Genomic DNA, 16,367 nt, shown 5'->3' with positions numbered 1-16,367 from the left:
AGGATGTGATTGGCTTGTTTGAATGCTTCTGTGAGCTGGTAGGGAACTGAAACCTGATAGTCAGGGGCGAGCAGGCACTGTGGCTATTTCCCATGATAAGGCTGGTTCTTTGGCTAGGGGACCTTCCTCCCGGGAGGACAAAAGGGGAATGGGTACTTGTGGTTCGTCCATTTGAGACCCTCTGGGTTTTCCCCCAAATGTCAAGGCATACATGTCACTGTGCCTTAACTTTAGGTCTTATACCGCGGCGCTGCAAAAGCAATTCTGTTCCTTGCTCCAAGCATCATGTGGGGGGGTACATGATGTCCATATGTTGTATTAATGATGATATTCAATTGCAACACTTGATTAAGGTAGGGACAACTGTGTTGCTCCATTGTAATAGTACTGTTTTCCTATTTGTAAGTAATAAATATCGTGTAGGAAATACTTTCAGACTATGAAAATATCCTATTTCTTCTCAGACTGTTATTCACGACTTTTAAAATCCATCTGTTGATCTTGCCTACAACAATTATGACTTAATGGTGACTTTCTATTTCCTTTTTCCTACTACATTGGTTCATTGGAATTCTGAAGAACTGTCTTTTCTCCCCCATTTATTTATTTATAAATTTTCAAGTTGTTTATAAAACTTGTTTTATTTCAAATTAATGAATCAAATAGCTAATCAAATTATTTGTCAGTATTGAATCATGAATAACTATGTTATATTGTGACTTATAATCAAATTAAATCATTATTTAGTTTCTTGAATTGTTCCAGCTTTGGTGACTGCAAGCTCCTTTTGGTGGGGTCTGTGTTCTTTCAGCATGACCTGATCCTTTTTTGTGTACTTCCTTGCTGGCATTGTAAGGTATTCCTGTTCATCTTGTGTTTTTGTCCCCACCACGGCCCTGAAATCAAAACACTTCTGCAAAGAGCCATGTTTCCTTTTCTTGGAAAATGACATTTGGAAACCAATATCTCAGTGTGTGTTCATTGCTATTGCGGTTTCATTGCTGCTAAGTCCTCCCTCTCCGTCCACAAATGAAGGAAATATATTGTATGTATATACTCATGCTTACAGATACTTCTCAATTTTTCTAGCTATATGTATAGATATTGAAAGCCAGGAGCTCATACTGATACTTCTTATTTTAATCCATTGTAGCCTTGTTTGTAACTTCTTTGTCTCACCTGGCTCTCCTTATCTTCAATATTTACTTACTTGTTCATTCCTGATATATACATGAAGTACTTGCAGAAAGGCTACCCAATACACCTGTTAGAAACAGATTTGATAACTTGTGTTTGTGTATAGTTCTTTATGTCTTAGGCCTCAGAGGATGCAGTCAAAGAACTACTATTTCCCTAAGTTGCTTAGCTTAGCTATTTTCTTTCTCCCCTCTTCAGCTGTGGTTAAGACATTCATTTGTAATATAGTTAGGTTAATTTGTTGGTGTTTGTATTTGACTTTGCCTCCTCCCCACATCTTAGTTGATTTTAATTTTTTATTTAATTCTGGGGTATGTGAAATATTACTGTGATTCAAAGAGTCAGGGCTGCACAGAAACATCTATTAGACAAGTGTCACTCTTTCCTCATGCCTTCTAAGCCCCTCCCATTCGCCACTTATTTCCCACACTCCCCCTGTAGATAACCTATCTCGTTAGTTTCTGGTTTAATCTTTCCTGTATTTACTCTGCACAAATGAACTGATACATATATGTGTTCTTATATTCCCTTGTTTATTAAATGAAGGACGGCATTTTATAATGCTCCTTTGCACTTTTCCTTTTTCAGTTAACAGCATCCCATAAAAAACTCTTTATGCCATAGAGGGCTTCATTGTTTTTTTGTTTTCGTTTTTGTTTCTCTTTTTATACAGCTGCATTGGACTCGGCTGACATATGTAGGGGCATTTAACTGGTTTTCAACATTCTGCAACTACAAACAATGCTGCAGTGAATAACCTTAGGCATAAGTATTTTTGTGTTGGTGGAAATGGATCTTCAAGCTCTATTCCCAGCAGTAGTACTGTTGGGCCAAAAGTTGAGTGCATGTGTATTTCTGTTAGGTATTTCCAAATTTCTCTCCAGAAGGGTTGTACTGGTTTTCACTCCCACTAGCTACTGTGACTGTTTCCCCACAGACTCACTAACAGAACATGTTGCCCTACTTTTGTGACCTTTGTTGATGTGGTAGGTGAGAAATGATATCTCGGCATTGTCTTAGTATGCACTTGTCTAATTATGAGAAAGTGTGACTCTATATTTTGAGGACTGTTTTATATATTTTTGTGTATTATCTGTTCATATCTTTTCCCATTTTTCTGTAGAAATATTAGCCTTTTGTCCTTCAATACTTGAGAGTTCTGTATATACTTGGACTATTATTCATTTGTCCGTGAGGCATGTGCAAATACTTTATGTCAGTTTGTCAATTACCTTTTGACTTAGTTATGATGTGTTTGCCATACATTAAAAAAATCCTTCGTAGTCACATAGATCATTGTTTTCTTTCATTGCCTCTGGAAATTTGAGTCACAGTTAGAAAGCCTTTCCCTATGCTGAGGTTAAAGCAGAGTCCTGCCATATTTTCTCAAAGATTTTGTTATGGTTTCATTTGTTTAGATTCCTAACCCGTTTACAGTTTATTTCTGTGTATGGTGTGTGGTATGGATCTACATTGATTCTTTTCCCAGATGTCTCATTTGTTCCAGCATCATTTATTGAACGTCCATCTTTGCCTCAGTGCTTTTAAATGCCCTTTCATCATATACTGAAATTTCCATATATTATTCTTGTTTTTCTGGGTTTTCTATTCTTTTTCACTGGACTATTTGTCTACTCATGTACCAGTACCACAGTGTTATAATTACCGAGGCTTTACAGCATGCTTTAATGTCTGGTATCGTTACTCCCCACTTACAGGTTTTCTTTTTCACTTATATCCTGGCTATTCTTGCATGATTTTTTAAAAAAATATTAATTTTATTATCCATTGGTCTAACTCCATAGAAACATTTGCTGATATTTTTGAGATTATATTAAATTTATACATTAGTTTAGGGAGAACTGACATCTTCTTAATGTTGTGTTATTCTATCCAAGAACATTGACCAATGTCCTTGTGCTTATTCAAGTTTCCTTCTATGTCGTTCAGGAGTGTCTAAAAATTGTCCTTGCATAGCTGCTCTCATTAAGTTTATTCCTATGCATTTAAGCTTTGTTTTTGCTATTGTGTATGGAATTTTCTCTACTAAAGTGTCCTCCAGCTGTGTGTGTGTGTGTACACAAAGACCATTGACTTTTGTATGTCGCTCTATATCCTACTACCTTGATGATTTCTCTTATTGTTTTACTCAATCTGTCATTGTTTCTATAGGGCTTTTCAAGTGTACGGTAATATCATCTGCACACAGAGGTGGCTTTACTTCTTGTTATTCATTCTCAGAAATCTAATTGATTTCTCTAGTCAACTGACTAATGCTTGTAGTTGAAGACTGAACAGGAATGATATAATGGGCATACTTTTCTTGTTCCTGAGCTTATTGGAAAACCTCTGGTAGTCCCCCACTAAATAAAATACTTGCATGAGGAATTAATTATATATCTTTTATCATCTTAAGAATGCATCCCTCTTTCCCACTTCTTGAGGTTTTTCTTTTCTTAACATGAATGGGTGTTGAAGTTTCCCAAAGATTTGTTTGGCATCTGTGGTTTTAATCATATGATATTTGTCCTTAATTATATGACGATGGTGAATGATATCAATGGAGTTCCTAATATAGAGCCAGCCTTGTATTAATGGAATAAATTGCACTTGATCACAGTATATTAGTTTCTAAATGTATTGTTGGATGTTTGCTAATATTCTATTTAGTATTTTGGTATCTACCTTTTACCTGTTAGCATCCTACTGGCTTCATATAAGAAGTTAGGGAAGTTTCCTTCCTTTCTAATGTTCTTACATAACTCATAGAGCTTTGGTACTATTTGATCTTTGATGGTTTACTAGGATTCTCCTGTAAAACCATCTGAGCAAGGTGCTTCTTGGGGGTATTGCTGTAATAACTTTATTTCTTCTATGAAAATTGCCTAATTTAAGCTTTCTAACACTAGAATCAGAATTTTGGTAATTTGTATTTATCTAGGAAGTTACCTATTTCATATAGATTTTCAAGTTTATTTGCATGGAGGTTGGCAAAGTAATCTCTTCCTTTTTCTGTTTCAATGATTATTTCTCCTTTGTCTTTTATTATTTTGTCTATGTGTGATCTCTCCCTTTCTTCCTTCATCAAGCCAGCTAGGGGTTTGTCTGTTTTGAAAAACAAGATTTCGTTTTTCTATTTTGTATCATATTCATTTCTGCTTTTATGTTTTGCTTTCTTTAGTTGTTCTTTTTTCCTAGTTTTTTTTTCGTTTTTTGAGGCCATACTTTAATTAATTTATCTTCATTCTTCCATTTTTACTCATAAAAGTGCATACTGTGTGAATTTGCCTCGGATCACCACTCTAAATGTATCCCATAGATGCCGATATGTAGTTTTTCATAGTCATTCTTTTAAAACATTTCTTTACAACTTCAGTTTGCATCTCCTCTTATATTCAACAGTTTTTAAGAGAAGCTGTAAAAAATTTTTTCAGGTGGAGTGGCCTTTCTGTTTTCAATTTTTGTTATTAACTTTTACTGCATTGGGGTTAGAGAGGATTGTTTGTACCATTTCTACTTTATAGAAATCAATTATCTAATCTCTGTGAGATAATTATGATCCATTTTTGACAAGAATATATTCATTATATAACATTATTGATTAGCTTTCTCTTTTTTTATATGACTTGATCAGCCTTAGACTGAGTTTGGTGTATTAAATTTCCTACTGTTACTGTTTCCTGTTATTATTATTATTTTATCTACATCTCCTTGCATTTTTCCTTTATAAAGGTGTTTGTTTGTTATTGGTGCATAAGTATTCCTATGGGTTTTATCTTCATTGTGAGTTTTGGCTTTTATCATTAAGACGTGTTTTGGTCCCGTTTAATGCTTTCTTAAAATCATCCTGAACCACCTGTTTTCTTAACACTTTACTCTCTGGCCTATGCATTTTTTCCTCCAGTATCATTTAACACTCACCTACTGCATTATGATAAAAAGTTTGTTGTATTTTCTTCTACTTCTATCCCTTCTCTCATTTTTAGTTGCACAGTTTCTGTGTTTTTTTTTCACAGCATAAAACTTTTGTACATTAGCCTTCTCCCCTTTCCCCCACCTTCATTTTACTATTGTATGTAAAATACTCACCATTAGGTATTTTGGTGAAGTTTTCCATCTCATCTCAGTGGGATCACAATCCCAGTTCCTCTTTTAGATTACTTGGCAAACATTCTGTAAGAGAAGTATAGGAAATATTGTAAGTTCCTGGGTCACAGTGTCGCTGTCACTCTATTCAACTTTGCTACTGTAGTGCAAAAGCATTCATAGACAATACATAAATGAATGATCATGGCTTTGTTCCAATAAAACTTTATTTACAACATCAAGCAGTGGGCTGGGTTTGGTTCAGTGGGCCAGTTTGCAGACTGCTTCCTTAGCAAGGGCTGAGGGGTGCAGAATTTCCTGTTTCTGCAAGTTCAAAAGCTTTTTCTGTAGGCTGTGATATTTAAAGGACACCCAAGTTGGTTATGAAATCTATGCTTCAGCCTTTCTTTTTATTCAATCTCTGTCTTTTGATTTTTTTAAATATCCTATTTAAGGTGGGTTTCATATCCTCCAATGCTTGCTTGAGTATAATTAATTTTGTTTGGAGTGTTGACTTCCACTCTTTTTCTCCTTCATGGTTGTTTAATATGTATGCACTTTTGTTCCCTCATCTATTTTTTTTACAAAGTTTTGTATGGAATTCCCTTCATTCTGTTCATCTGTATGATATTGGTTTTTTCGACAAGATTCCTAATTTAATAATGTGAAATTTTCTTAGTATAGCAAAGACCAGATCCTTTTTATTTTGTTTGTTTGTTTTGGTGATGAAGGGAGAAGTCCTGAGTGCTCTGATTTTGCGGTTCTCTTATGTCTTGCAAGATCCTTAATTTTCCCCTTTTGTTTATTTTCTCCATCATTACCCAAGCGCCAACGGATGCTTCTCCCTAACTCTTTGCCTTTATTCTTCCCTAAGAGTTATATCTTTCAAAGACTGCACTTTAAATCATCTCTGTCCCTTCATAAGCTCCGATTTTGGAGTGCCTTCCCTGTAGTCCGGGCTCTCATATTCTAGGACACCTTTTTGGTATTTTTAGATTTATTCTGGGCTTAGTCCTTCTGCTGTAGTTTTAGATCAGCTTTCAGCCCTTTTCCATCTTCTTTCCTCTCTCTTGGCAGCTTTTCTTGGTCTGTCATTTTGTTTTCCACAAAGCCTAGCAATGGGAGTGTGACAAATCTTATGCCAGGATTCATTTTTCTTTTTTTACTCACAATTCTTTTGAATTTTTGGCCTTCTCCATTTTAAAATACTGATGAGGGTGTGGCTTTTGTGTAGATGTACATTTTCCTTCTTATTGGTTTGTATCCTTTTGGGAGAAAATAATTTTTTTAACATCTTTATTAGAGTATAATTGCTTTACAATGGTTGGTCAGTTTCTGCCTTATAACGAAGTGAATCAGCTATACATACACATATGTCCCCATATCTCTTCCCTCTTACATCTCCCTCCCTCCCATCCTCCCTATCCCACCCCTCTAGATGGTCACAAAGCACCGAGCTGATCTCTCTGTGTTATGCGGCTGCTTCTCACTAGCGATCTATTTTACGTTTGGTAGTGTATATATGTCCCTGACATTCACTTTATCCCAGCTCGCCCTTCCCCCTCCCCGTATCCTCAAGTCCAGCCTCTAGTAGGTCTGCATCTTTATTCCCGTCTTACCCCTAGATTCTTCCGACCATTTTCTTTTTTATTCTTTGCTATTTTATTGTATTATTTTTGGTGGCTTGAAATGACAGAAATTTATTCTTTCATAGTTCTGGAAGCCAAGTCTGAAATCAATGTCACTGAGCTGAAATCAATGTGTTGGCAGGGCTGTTCTCCTTCTGGAGGCTCCAGGAGAGAATCCATTCTTGCTTCTTTCAGCTTCTTGTGGCTGCCAGCATCCTTTGGCTTGTGGTCACATCAAAACAACCTCTGCCTGTGTGGTCACATTGACATTTCCTTTTCTGTGTGTGTCAAATCTGGTTTTGCCCCTATTTTTAAATTTTTATTTATTTATTTATTTATTTTAACATCTTTATTGGAGGATAATTGCTTTACAATGGTGTGTTACTTTCTGCTTTCTAACAAAGTGAATCAGTTATACATATACATATGTTCCCATATCTCTACCCTCTTGCATCTCCCTCCCTCCCAGCCTCCCGTTCCCACCCCTCTAGGTGGTCACAGACCACCTAGCTGATCTCCCTGTGCTACGCGGCTGCTTCCCACTAGCTACCTATTTTACGTTTGGTAGAGTATATATGTCCATGCCATTCTCTCACTTTGTCACAGCTTACCATTCCCCTTCCCTATATCCTAAACTCCATGCTCTCGTAGGTCTGTGTCTTTATTCCCGTCTTACCCCTAGGTACTTCATGACCTTTTCTCAGGATATATGCCCAGTAGTGGGATTGCTGGGTTGTATGGTAGTTCTATTTTTAATTTTTTAAAGAACTTCCATACTGTTCTCCATAGTGGCTGTATCATTTTTCATTCCCACCAATAGTGTAAGTTTTCCCTTTTCTCCACACCCTCTCCAGCATTTATTGTTTGTAGATTTTTTGATGATGGCCATTCTGACCAGTGTGAGATGATATCACGTTGTAGTTTTGATTTGCATTTCTCTAATGATTAATAATGTTGAGCATTCTTTCATGTGTTTGTTGGCAATCTGTATATCTTCTTTGGAGAAATGTCTATTTAGGTCTTCTGCCCATTTTTGCATTGGAATGGTTTTTTTGTTGTTGTTGTTGTTATTGAGCTGCATGAGCTGCATATAAATTTTGGAGATTAATCCTTTGTCAATTGCTTCATTTGCAAATACTTTCTACCATTCTGAGGGTTCTCTTTTTGTCTTGTTTGTGGTTTCCTTTGCTGTGCAAAAGCTTTTAAGTTTCATTAGGTCCCATTTGTTTATTTTTGTTTTTATTTCCATTTCTCTAGGAGGTGGGTCAAAACGGATCTTGCTGTGATGTATGTCATAGAGCATTCTGCCTGTTTTCTTTCAAGGGTTTTATAGTTTCTGGCCTTACATTTAAGTCTTTAATCCCTTTTGAGTTTATTTTTGTGTATGGTGTTAGAGAGTGTTCTAATTTCATACTTTTACATGTACCTGTCCAGTTTTCCCAGCACCACATATTGAAGAGGCTATCCTTTCTCCACTGTACATTCCTGTCTCCTTTATCAAAGATACTGTGACCGTATGTGCATGGGTTTATCTCTGGACTTTCTATCCTGTTCCATTGATCTATATTTCTGTTTTTGTGCCAGTACCATACCGTCTTGATTACTGTAGCTTTGTAGTGTAGTCTGAAGTCAGGGATCCTGATTCCTCCAGCTCCAATTTTCATTCTCAAGATTGCTATGCCTATTCGGTGTCTTTTGTGTTTCCATACAAATGGCGAAATTTTTTGTTCTAGTTCTGGGAAAAATGCCAGTGGTAGTTTGATAGGGATTGCATTGATTCTGTAGATAACTTTGGGTAGTAGAGTCATTTTCACAATGTTGATTCTTCCAATCCAAGAACATGGTATATCTCTCCATCTATTTATATCATCTTTAATTGCTTTCATCAGTGTCTTATAATTTTCTGCATACAGGTCTTTTGTCTTCTTAGGTAGGTTTTTTCCTAGATATTTTATTCTTTTTGTGGCAATGGTAAATAGGAGTGTTTCATTAATTTCTCTTTTAGATTTTTCATCATTAGTGTATAGGAATGCCAGAGATTTCTGTGCATTCATTTTGTATCCTGCTACTTTACCAAATCCATTGATTAGCTCTAGTAGTTCTGGTAGCATCTTTAGGATTCTCTATGTATAGTAAAATGTCATCTACCAACAGTGACAGCTTTACTTCTTCTTTTCCAATTTGGATTCCTTTTATTTCTTTTTCTTCTCTGATGGCTGTGGCTAAAACTTCCAAAGCTACGTTGAAAAATAGTGGTGTGAGTGGGCAACCTTGTCTTGTTCCTGATCTTAGTGGAAATGCTTTCAGTTTTTCAGCATTGAGGACGATGTTGGCTGTGGATTTGTCATATATGGTCTTTATTAAGTTGAGGAAAGTTCCTTCTATGCCTACTTTCTGGAGGGTGTTTTTCATAAATAGGTGTTGAATTTTCTCGAAAGCTTTCTCTGCATCTATTGAGATGATCATATGGGCTTTCTCCTTCAGTTTGTTAATATGGTGTATCACGTTAATTAATTTGCATATATTGAAGAATCCTTGCATTCCTGAGATAAACCCCACTTGATCATGGTGTATGATCCTTTTAATGTGCTGTTAGATTCTGTTAGCTAGGATTTTCTTTAGGATTTTTCATCTATGTTCATCAGTGATATTGGCCTGTAGTTTTCTTTCTTTGTGACATCTTTGTCTGTTTTTAGTATCAGAGTGATGGTGGCCTCGTAGAATGAGTGTGGGAGTGTTCCTCCCACTGCTATATTTTGGAAGAGTTTGAGACGGATAGGCGTTAGCTCTTCTCTAAATGTTTGATATAATTTGCCTGGGAATCCATCTGGTCCTGGGTTTTTGTTTGTTGGAAGATTTTTAATCACAGTTTCAATTTCAGTGATTGTGATTGGTCTGTTCATATTTTCTATTTCTTCCTGGTTCAGTCTCGGAACGTTGTGCATTTCTAAGAATTTGTCCATTTCTTCCAGGTTGTCCATTTTATTGGCATAGAGTTGCTTGTAGTAATCTCTGATGATCCTTTGTATTTCTGCAGTGTCAGTTGTTACTTCTCCTTTTTCATTTCTAATTCTATTGATTTGAGTCTTCTCCCATTTTTTCTTGATGGGTCTGGCTAATGGTTTAGCAATTTTGTTTATCTTCTCAAAGAACCAGCTTTTAGTTTTATTGATCTTTGTTATCGTTTCCTTCATTTCTTTTTCATTTATTTCTGATCTGATTTTTATGATTTTTTTCCTTCTGCTAAGTGTGGGTTTTATTTTTGTTGTTGTTCTTCTTTCTCTGTTGCTTTATGTGTAATATTAGTTTGTTTATTTGAGATGTTTCTTGTTTCTTGAGGTAGGATTGTATTGCTATAAGCTTCCCTCCTAGAAGTGCTTATGGTGCATCCCATAGGTTTGGGTAGTCGTGTTTTCATTGTCATTTGTTTCTAGGTATTTTTTGATTTCCTCTTTGATTTCTTCAGTGATCTCTTGGTTATTTAGTAGTGTACTGTTTAGCCTCCATGTGTTTGTATTTCTTACACATATTTTTCTGTAATTGCTATCTAGTCTCGTAGCATTGTGGTCGGAAAAGATACTTGATGCGATTATAAATTTCTTAAATTTACCAAGGCTTGATTTGTGACCTAAGATATGATCTATCCTGGAGAATGTTCCATGAGCACTTGAGAAGAATGTGTATTTTGTTCTTTTTGGATGGGATGTCCTATAAATATCAATTAAGTCCATCTTGTTTAATGTATAATTTAAAGCTTGTTTTTCTTTATTTATTTTCATTTTGGATGATCTGTCTATTGGTGAAAGTGGGGTGTTAAAGTCCCCTACTATGATTGGGTTACTGTCGATTTCCCCTTTTATGGCTGTTAGTATTTGCCTTATGTAGTGACGAGCTCCTATGTTGGGTGCGTAAATATTTACAATTGTTATATCTTCTTCTTGGATAGATCCCTTGATCAGTATGTAGTGTCCTTCTTTGTCTCTTGTAATAGTCTTTGTTTTAAAGTCTATTTTGTCTGATATGAGAATTGCTACTCCAGCTTTCTTTTTATTTACATTTGCATGGAGTATCTTTTTCCATCCTCTCACTTTCAGTCTGTATGTGTCCCTAGGTCTGAAGAGGGTCTCTTGTAGACAGCATATATATGGGTCTTGTTTTTACATCCATTCAGCCAATCTATGTCTTTTGGTTGGAGCATTTAATCCATTTACATTTAAGGTAATTATCGATATGTATGTTCCTGTTGCCATTTTGTTAATTCTTTTGGGTTCTTTTTTTTTATTGTAGGTCTTTTCCTTCTCTTGTGATTCTTGCCTAGGGAAGTTCCTTTAACATTTGTTGTAAAGCTGGTTTGGTGCTGCTGAATTCTCTTAGCTTTTGCTTGTCTGTAAAGTTTTTAATTTCTCCTTCACATCTGAATGAGATCCTTGTTGGGTAGAGTAATCTTGGTTGTAGGTTTTTCTCTTTCATCACTTTAAATATGTCCTGCCACTCCCTTCTGGCTTGCAGAGTTTCTGCTGGAAGATCAGCTATTTATCTTATGGGAATTCCCTTATGTGTTACTTGTCGTTTTTCCCTTGCTGCTTTTAATATTTGTTCTTTGTGTTTAATTTTTGATAGTTTGCTTAATATGTGTCTTGGCGTGTTTCTCCTTGGATTTATCCTGTATGGGACTCTCTGTGCTTCCTGGACTTGATTAACTATTTCCTCGTGTCCTTCTCTGGAGCTCCTTTAAGCAGCGCTCTTAATCCCCTCTCCTGGCACACCACGAAACAAAGAGGCAAGAAAAAGTCTCTTGTCTCTTCGGCAGCTCCAGACGTTTTCCCAGAGTCCCTCTCTGCTAGCCGTGGCACACTACCCCCCTTCAGGCTGTGTTCATGTAGTCAACCCCAGTTTTTTCCCTGGGGTCCGCCCTCCAAAGCCCGAGCCTCAGGTCCCAGCCTCCGCCCGCCCAGGCGGGTGAGCAGACAAGTCTCTCAGGCTGGTGAGTGCTGGTCGGCACCGATCCCCTGTGCGGGAATCCCCCAGCTCTGCCCTCCGCACCCCTGTTGCTGCATTCTCCTCCGTGGCTCTGAAGCTTCCCCGCTCCACCACCTGCAGTCTCTGCCCACAAAGGGGCTTCCTAGTGTGTGGAAACCTTTCCTCCTTCAGAATTCCCTCCCACTGGTGCAGGTCCCATCCCTATCCTTTTGTCTCTGTTTTTTATTTTTTCTTTTACCCTACCCAGGTCCTTGGGGAGTTTCTTGCCTTTTGGGAGGTCTGAGGACTTCTGGCAGCATTCAATAGGTGTTCTGTAGGAGTTGTTCCACATGTAGATGTATTTCTGCTGTATTTGTGGGGAGGAAGGTGATCACCACATCTTACTCTTCTGCCATCTTGAAGCTCCTCAGGAGGAAATAATTTGAGGAAGGCAGCTAGGTGGTCAGCATTGTCTTCTGCTAACTTACCTCTGATTTCTAATGGCACTTTATCTCATGTAAGTGTGTGTCTGTGTACGTGTGTGTGTGTATGTGTGTGTGTGTGTGCATGTGCGTGCATGCGTGTGTCTACACAGATTTAATTAAATATACACACAAGTCCATTTTCATTCTAATCCTATAGTAGAGGTCACTTGAGTTGGCCCTATGATTCACCACATTCTTATTCAATAATTATTTTGTCCATTGCTAACCCTGGAAGCAAACAAGTGCCTATAGATACCTTCTCAGGATTTCTAAAAATTCTCCACTCTGAAGCAGGTTTTTGAAGATGGACCAAAAGACCACAGTCACCCTCCTTGAGCTTGCTGCAAAGAGTCTGCTGAATAATGAGCCTGCAGCTATCCATGCCCTGGACAAAATCCCAAAAGACCTCTTTGTTCCATTGTTCAACGCTGCCTTCTTGGGTGGGCATAGGATGATATAAAGGCAACGGTTAGGGTTTGGCCTTTTCGCTTTCTCCATAATGGGTCATTGAACACACAGGAGTCATACTGTGACATCTTGGAAGCCATGATTGATGGTCTGCAGATCCTCCCTGCCCAGAACTCTTCCTCTTGGTAAGACTATGACCAGTAGAGACACAGGGAATAAGCAGGAGTGTATGCTGTATCCTGGGGCAGGGGAATACTTAACGGTCTCCCAACAGTAGCCAGTGGTGAATACTGCAGTCTTTGCAGAGCTGTCGGTCAGCACTTGGGGTCACCTTTGGGACTCTATTGCCTTAGAGTGTTGATTATAGAATAGAGGTGTTTGAGGATACTATGAATGGATTTGAGTGTGATTACACAGAAGTGGAATATGGGCATTGAGACAGGGAAAGACCGGAGGTGAAGGATGGGGTGAGGAAAGGATGAAAGACGCTGCATTTGTGTGGAAAGAACTTCTTGGTGAATGGCAATGAAGTGAAAACCAGGATTAAAGTGTTCTGTCCCTGCTTCTCATCATTGATCTTGCTGAGTTATATTAAAATCAGCTATCTCTCATGTGTTCTGTCTCTTCCTTTCCTTACAGGGGGCCCAAACTGAGGATCCTAGATTAAGACGTGACCTGGACTGTGAGACAATATGCTCTGAGATTGAGACCGCATTCCCTTTTGTTTTAAGTCATGCATTTACTCTCAGCACTCTATCTTTAAGATAGAAGAAGCTCAGCATAGAGTCAGGTGCCTCGGGATTGGTAATTCTGGGTCTGAGCCTCAGTCAGCTCAGGAACCCATGGAATTACTAGTGGATATTTCCCTCAATAGTACCTTGAGAACAGAGCAATTTCTTTCTTTCCTTTGTAGTAAAATTCAGCAGAACGTTGGGTCCTTGCACGTCTGCTGCAGAGATTTGCAAATCGATAGAATGTCTGGGCACAAAAGTATCCTGCAGTTTCTGGATCTGGGGTGCATTGAGAACCTGGAAATGGATCAGGCTAATCTGAGTGAAGTCGTCACCCTTTTGGCTCAGATGATCCACCTGAACAGCCTTACTCTGTGTAACATCCCCTTTAAATCTTTTAAGAGAAGGAACTTCAGATCTTTTCTCCTCTGCCTTGGGCGGCTGGACCATCTCCAGGAGCTCAGCTTGTCTTTCTTCTGCCTCACAGATCAACTGCACAAACTGCTCAGGTGAGGGGGTGGGGAGGAACCTGGGTTCCCTGATCACCTCATTGTTAACACAGAAGAGACCATGCTTGGATCTTCCTAAGCTCCTTGTAACCCATTTCTCTCTTTGCCTCAGCATAGGCACTGCTGGGAGTTTGAACATAGCCGGGGGAGAGAGGGGTACCTTATGTTGAGCAGAACATGAGGTTAGAAAAGGAAGCTGTGCTCATTCATTCATTCAGTGACCGTAGGCAGACCCTAAAAGAAGTCTGTAAATATATTGGTGAAGAAGACTCAGTCCTTCTCCTGTTGGATTTTACAGCTCTCTAGAGAGGAAGGGGAGGCATTCAGATGGAGAAACATTAAGCTATAGGACTAATGCATATGCCCATGGATGGGTCCCAATAGTTAACACTGCCAGATAATATTGCTCCTGTATTTCCCCCCAGGCTTACACCCTGAATGGAGAGCTTGTCATCTGGGTACTAGTCAAAGGAAACCCTCAGTTGGCTGTTTTCCCAGACCCATCCTCGCCAAATAAGTGAATCAGATCCAACACTGATTATGTCGTATATACTAAGTGCATGCAATTTCTTCACTTAATCTTTCCCGCAGTTCTGTATAATAATTACTGCTGTGCACGTTTTCAAGATTAAAACCCTGTACCTCAGAGTGGTAAAGTAACTTTCTCAGGGTCACAAATCCATAAGGTCTGATCCCAAAGTCCACATTGTTAACCACTTATTGCAAACCATGAACACAGTAGTTTATTCTAGAGCCTTAGGTACCTAAAATTTGGGGCTCATTGCCCTCATTCTTCTGAAATAACCTTACATTTTTCTCTCTGTAGAGTTGTGCCACCTCAGTTGGATTCACTGTATCTACCTCACTGTCAGCTTTCTCACAGAGATGTCACTGTCCTGTCACAGAGCTCTCAGGCCACCCACCTAAGGGTACTGAGTCTCAGTAACAACCACATCTTCTCAGAAGTTTATGAGCCCTTCCAGGCTCTGCTGGAGAAGGTCTCAAGCACCCTGCAACATCTGGTGATAAGCAATTGTATGATAACTGATTCTACTCTCTCTGCCGTCATCCCAGCCCTGAGCCACTGTACTCAGCTCCATGTCCTTAGCTTTGCCTTCAATCCCATTACAATGCCTGTGCTCAAGAGCCTTCTGCAGCACTTGACTTCCTTGATGAAGCTGAAGCATGTGATTTATCCTGTCCCTGTCCATTGCTACGAGGAATGGATTTTTCATGACCGTTTGGACCGACAGAAACTTGCTGAAGTTCAGGCTCAGTTGGAGGCGATGCTGCACGGGGCACAGAGGAATGACATGAAATGGGTCAGTTGTTCAGAGTGATTTCCACAGCACAGGGAGGTGTTTCAACACGATGTGTGGCCATGAAAGTGTTCACTTTTTTTTTTTTCCTTGCCTGAAACCCAAGTTTGTAGAGACACATATGTAAAGTTCTACTGTTCTAGGAAACTGGGGTTAGGAACACTGGATATGTAAACTGATCTCTATAAAAGAGGAACTTTAAAAAGGAAATAGAGGAATTTGAAATGTCCGCTGGATCTCTTGCCCACTGCCCTCTACATTTTCTGGTTACTATCCACAGTGTTGGGTATGTGACGTAAGCTGACCCAGTCATGGTACATCATTTCCTTATCCACACTGATTGGTTCACTTATCCATTTATGGGCACTTGACACAAGTCAGATCAATTGAAACTCTTCCTAGAGGTGGTAGTTGTTGAATAATTTTACCCTCTAGGGACCTGCAAACTTCTTGTGTTTCTGATTTCCTCAGGTGGCTTATGAGAAACCGTATGCAACTAAAAGGAAACAAACAAACAAATGTCAACTACCTACTGGTATCTTCATCAGCATATTGCTACCTGATTTCCCAGGTCTCAGACCCCTGGCTCAGTTATTCCTTATTCCACACACATTCACCAAGTATCTGTTATGATTTAGGTACTTTTCCAGGTGCTAAGAAAGATAAAGTCCCTGATCTCACTCAGAGTGTAGACATTCCTATGATTTATCAGTTTCTCTACTCTTTCTTGGAATACTTGGGAAATTATTTATTCCCCCATAACACAGTATTTTTCTCACTTTTTCCCCTCACATAGTCTGCTCGAATGATATTGGTCTTTTTGTGCTGTTGGGTAGCTGCTCAGGCCTCAGGTCATGGCTTAAATGTTACCTCCTCAGATAGGTTTTCTCTTACTTCCCCATTTAAGCAGATTTATTCTGCTGCTGCTTTTGCTTAAGGTACCATGCATATTTCCTTCATGGTACACATTGTTACATATGTATTTGCTCCCTCTGCCCCTCCACTAGAGTTGCACTGCTTAGTATGGTGCCCACTAACCATATGT

Source organism: Pseudorca crassidens, chromosome X (assembly GCF_039906515.1).
Source record: "Pseudorca crassidens isolate mPseCra1 chromosome X, mPseCra1.hap1, whole genome shotgun sequence".
In the NCBI taxonomy this organism is placed as follows: domain Eukaryota; kingdom Metazoa; phylum Chordata; class Mammalia; order Artiodactyla; family Delphinidae; genus Pseudorca; species Pseudorca crassidens.
This window is presented reverse-complemented; position numbering follows the sequence as displayed.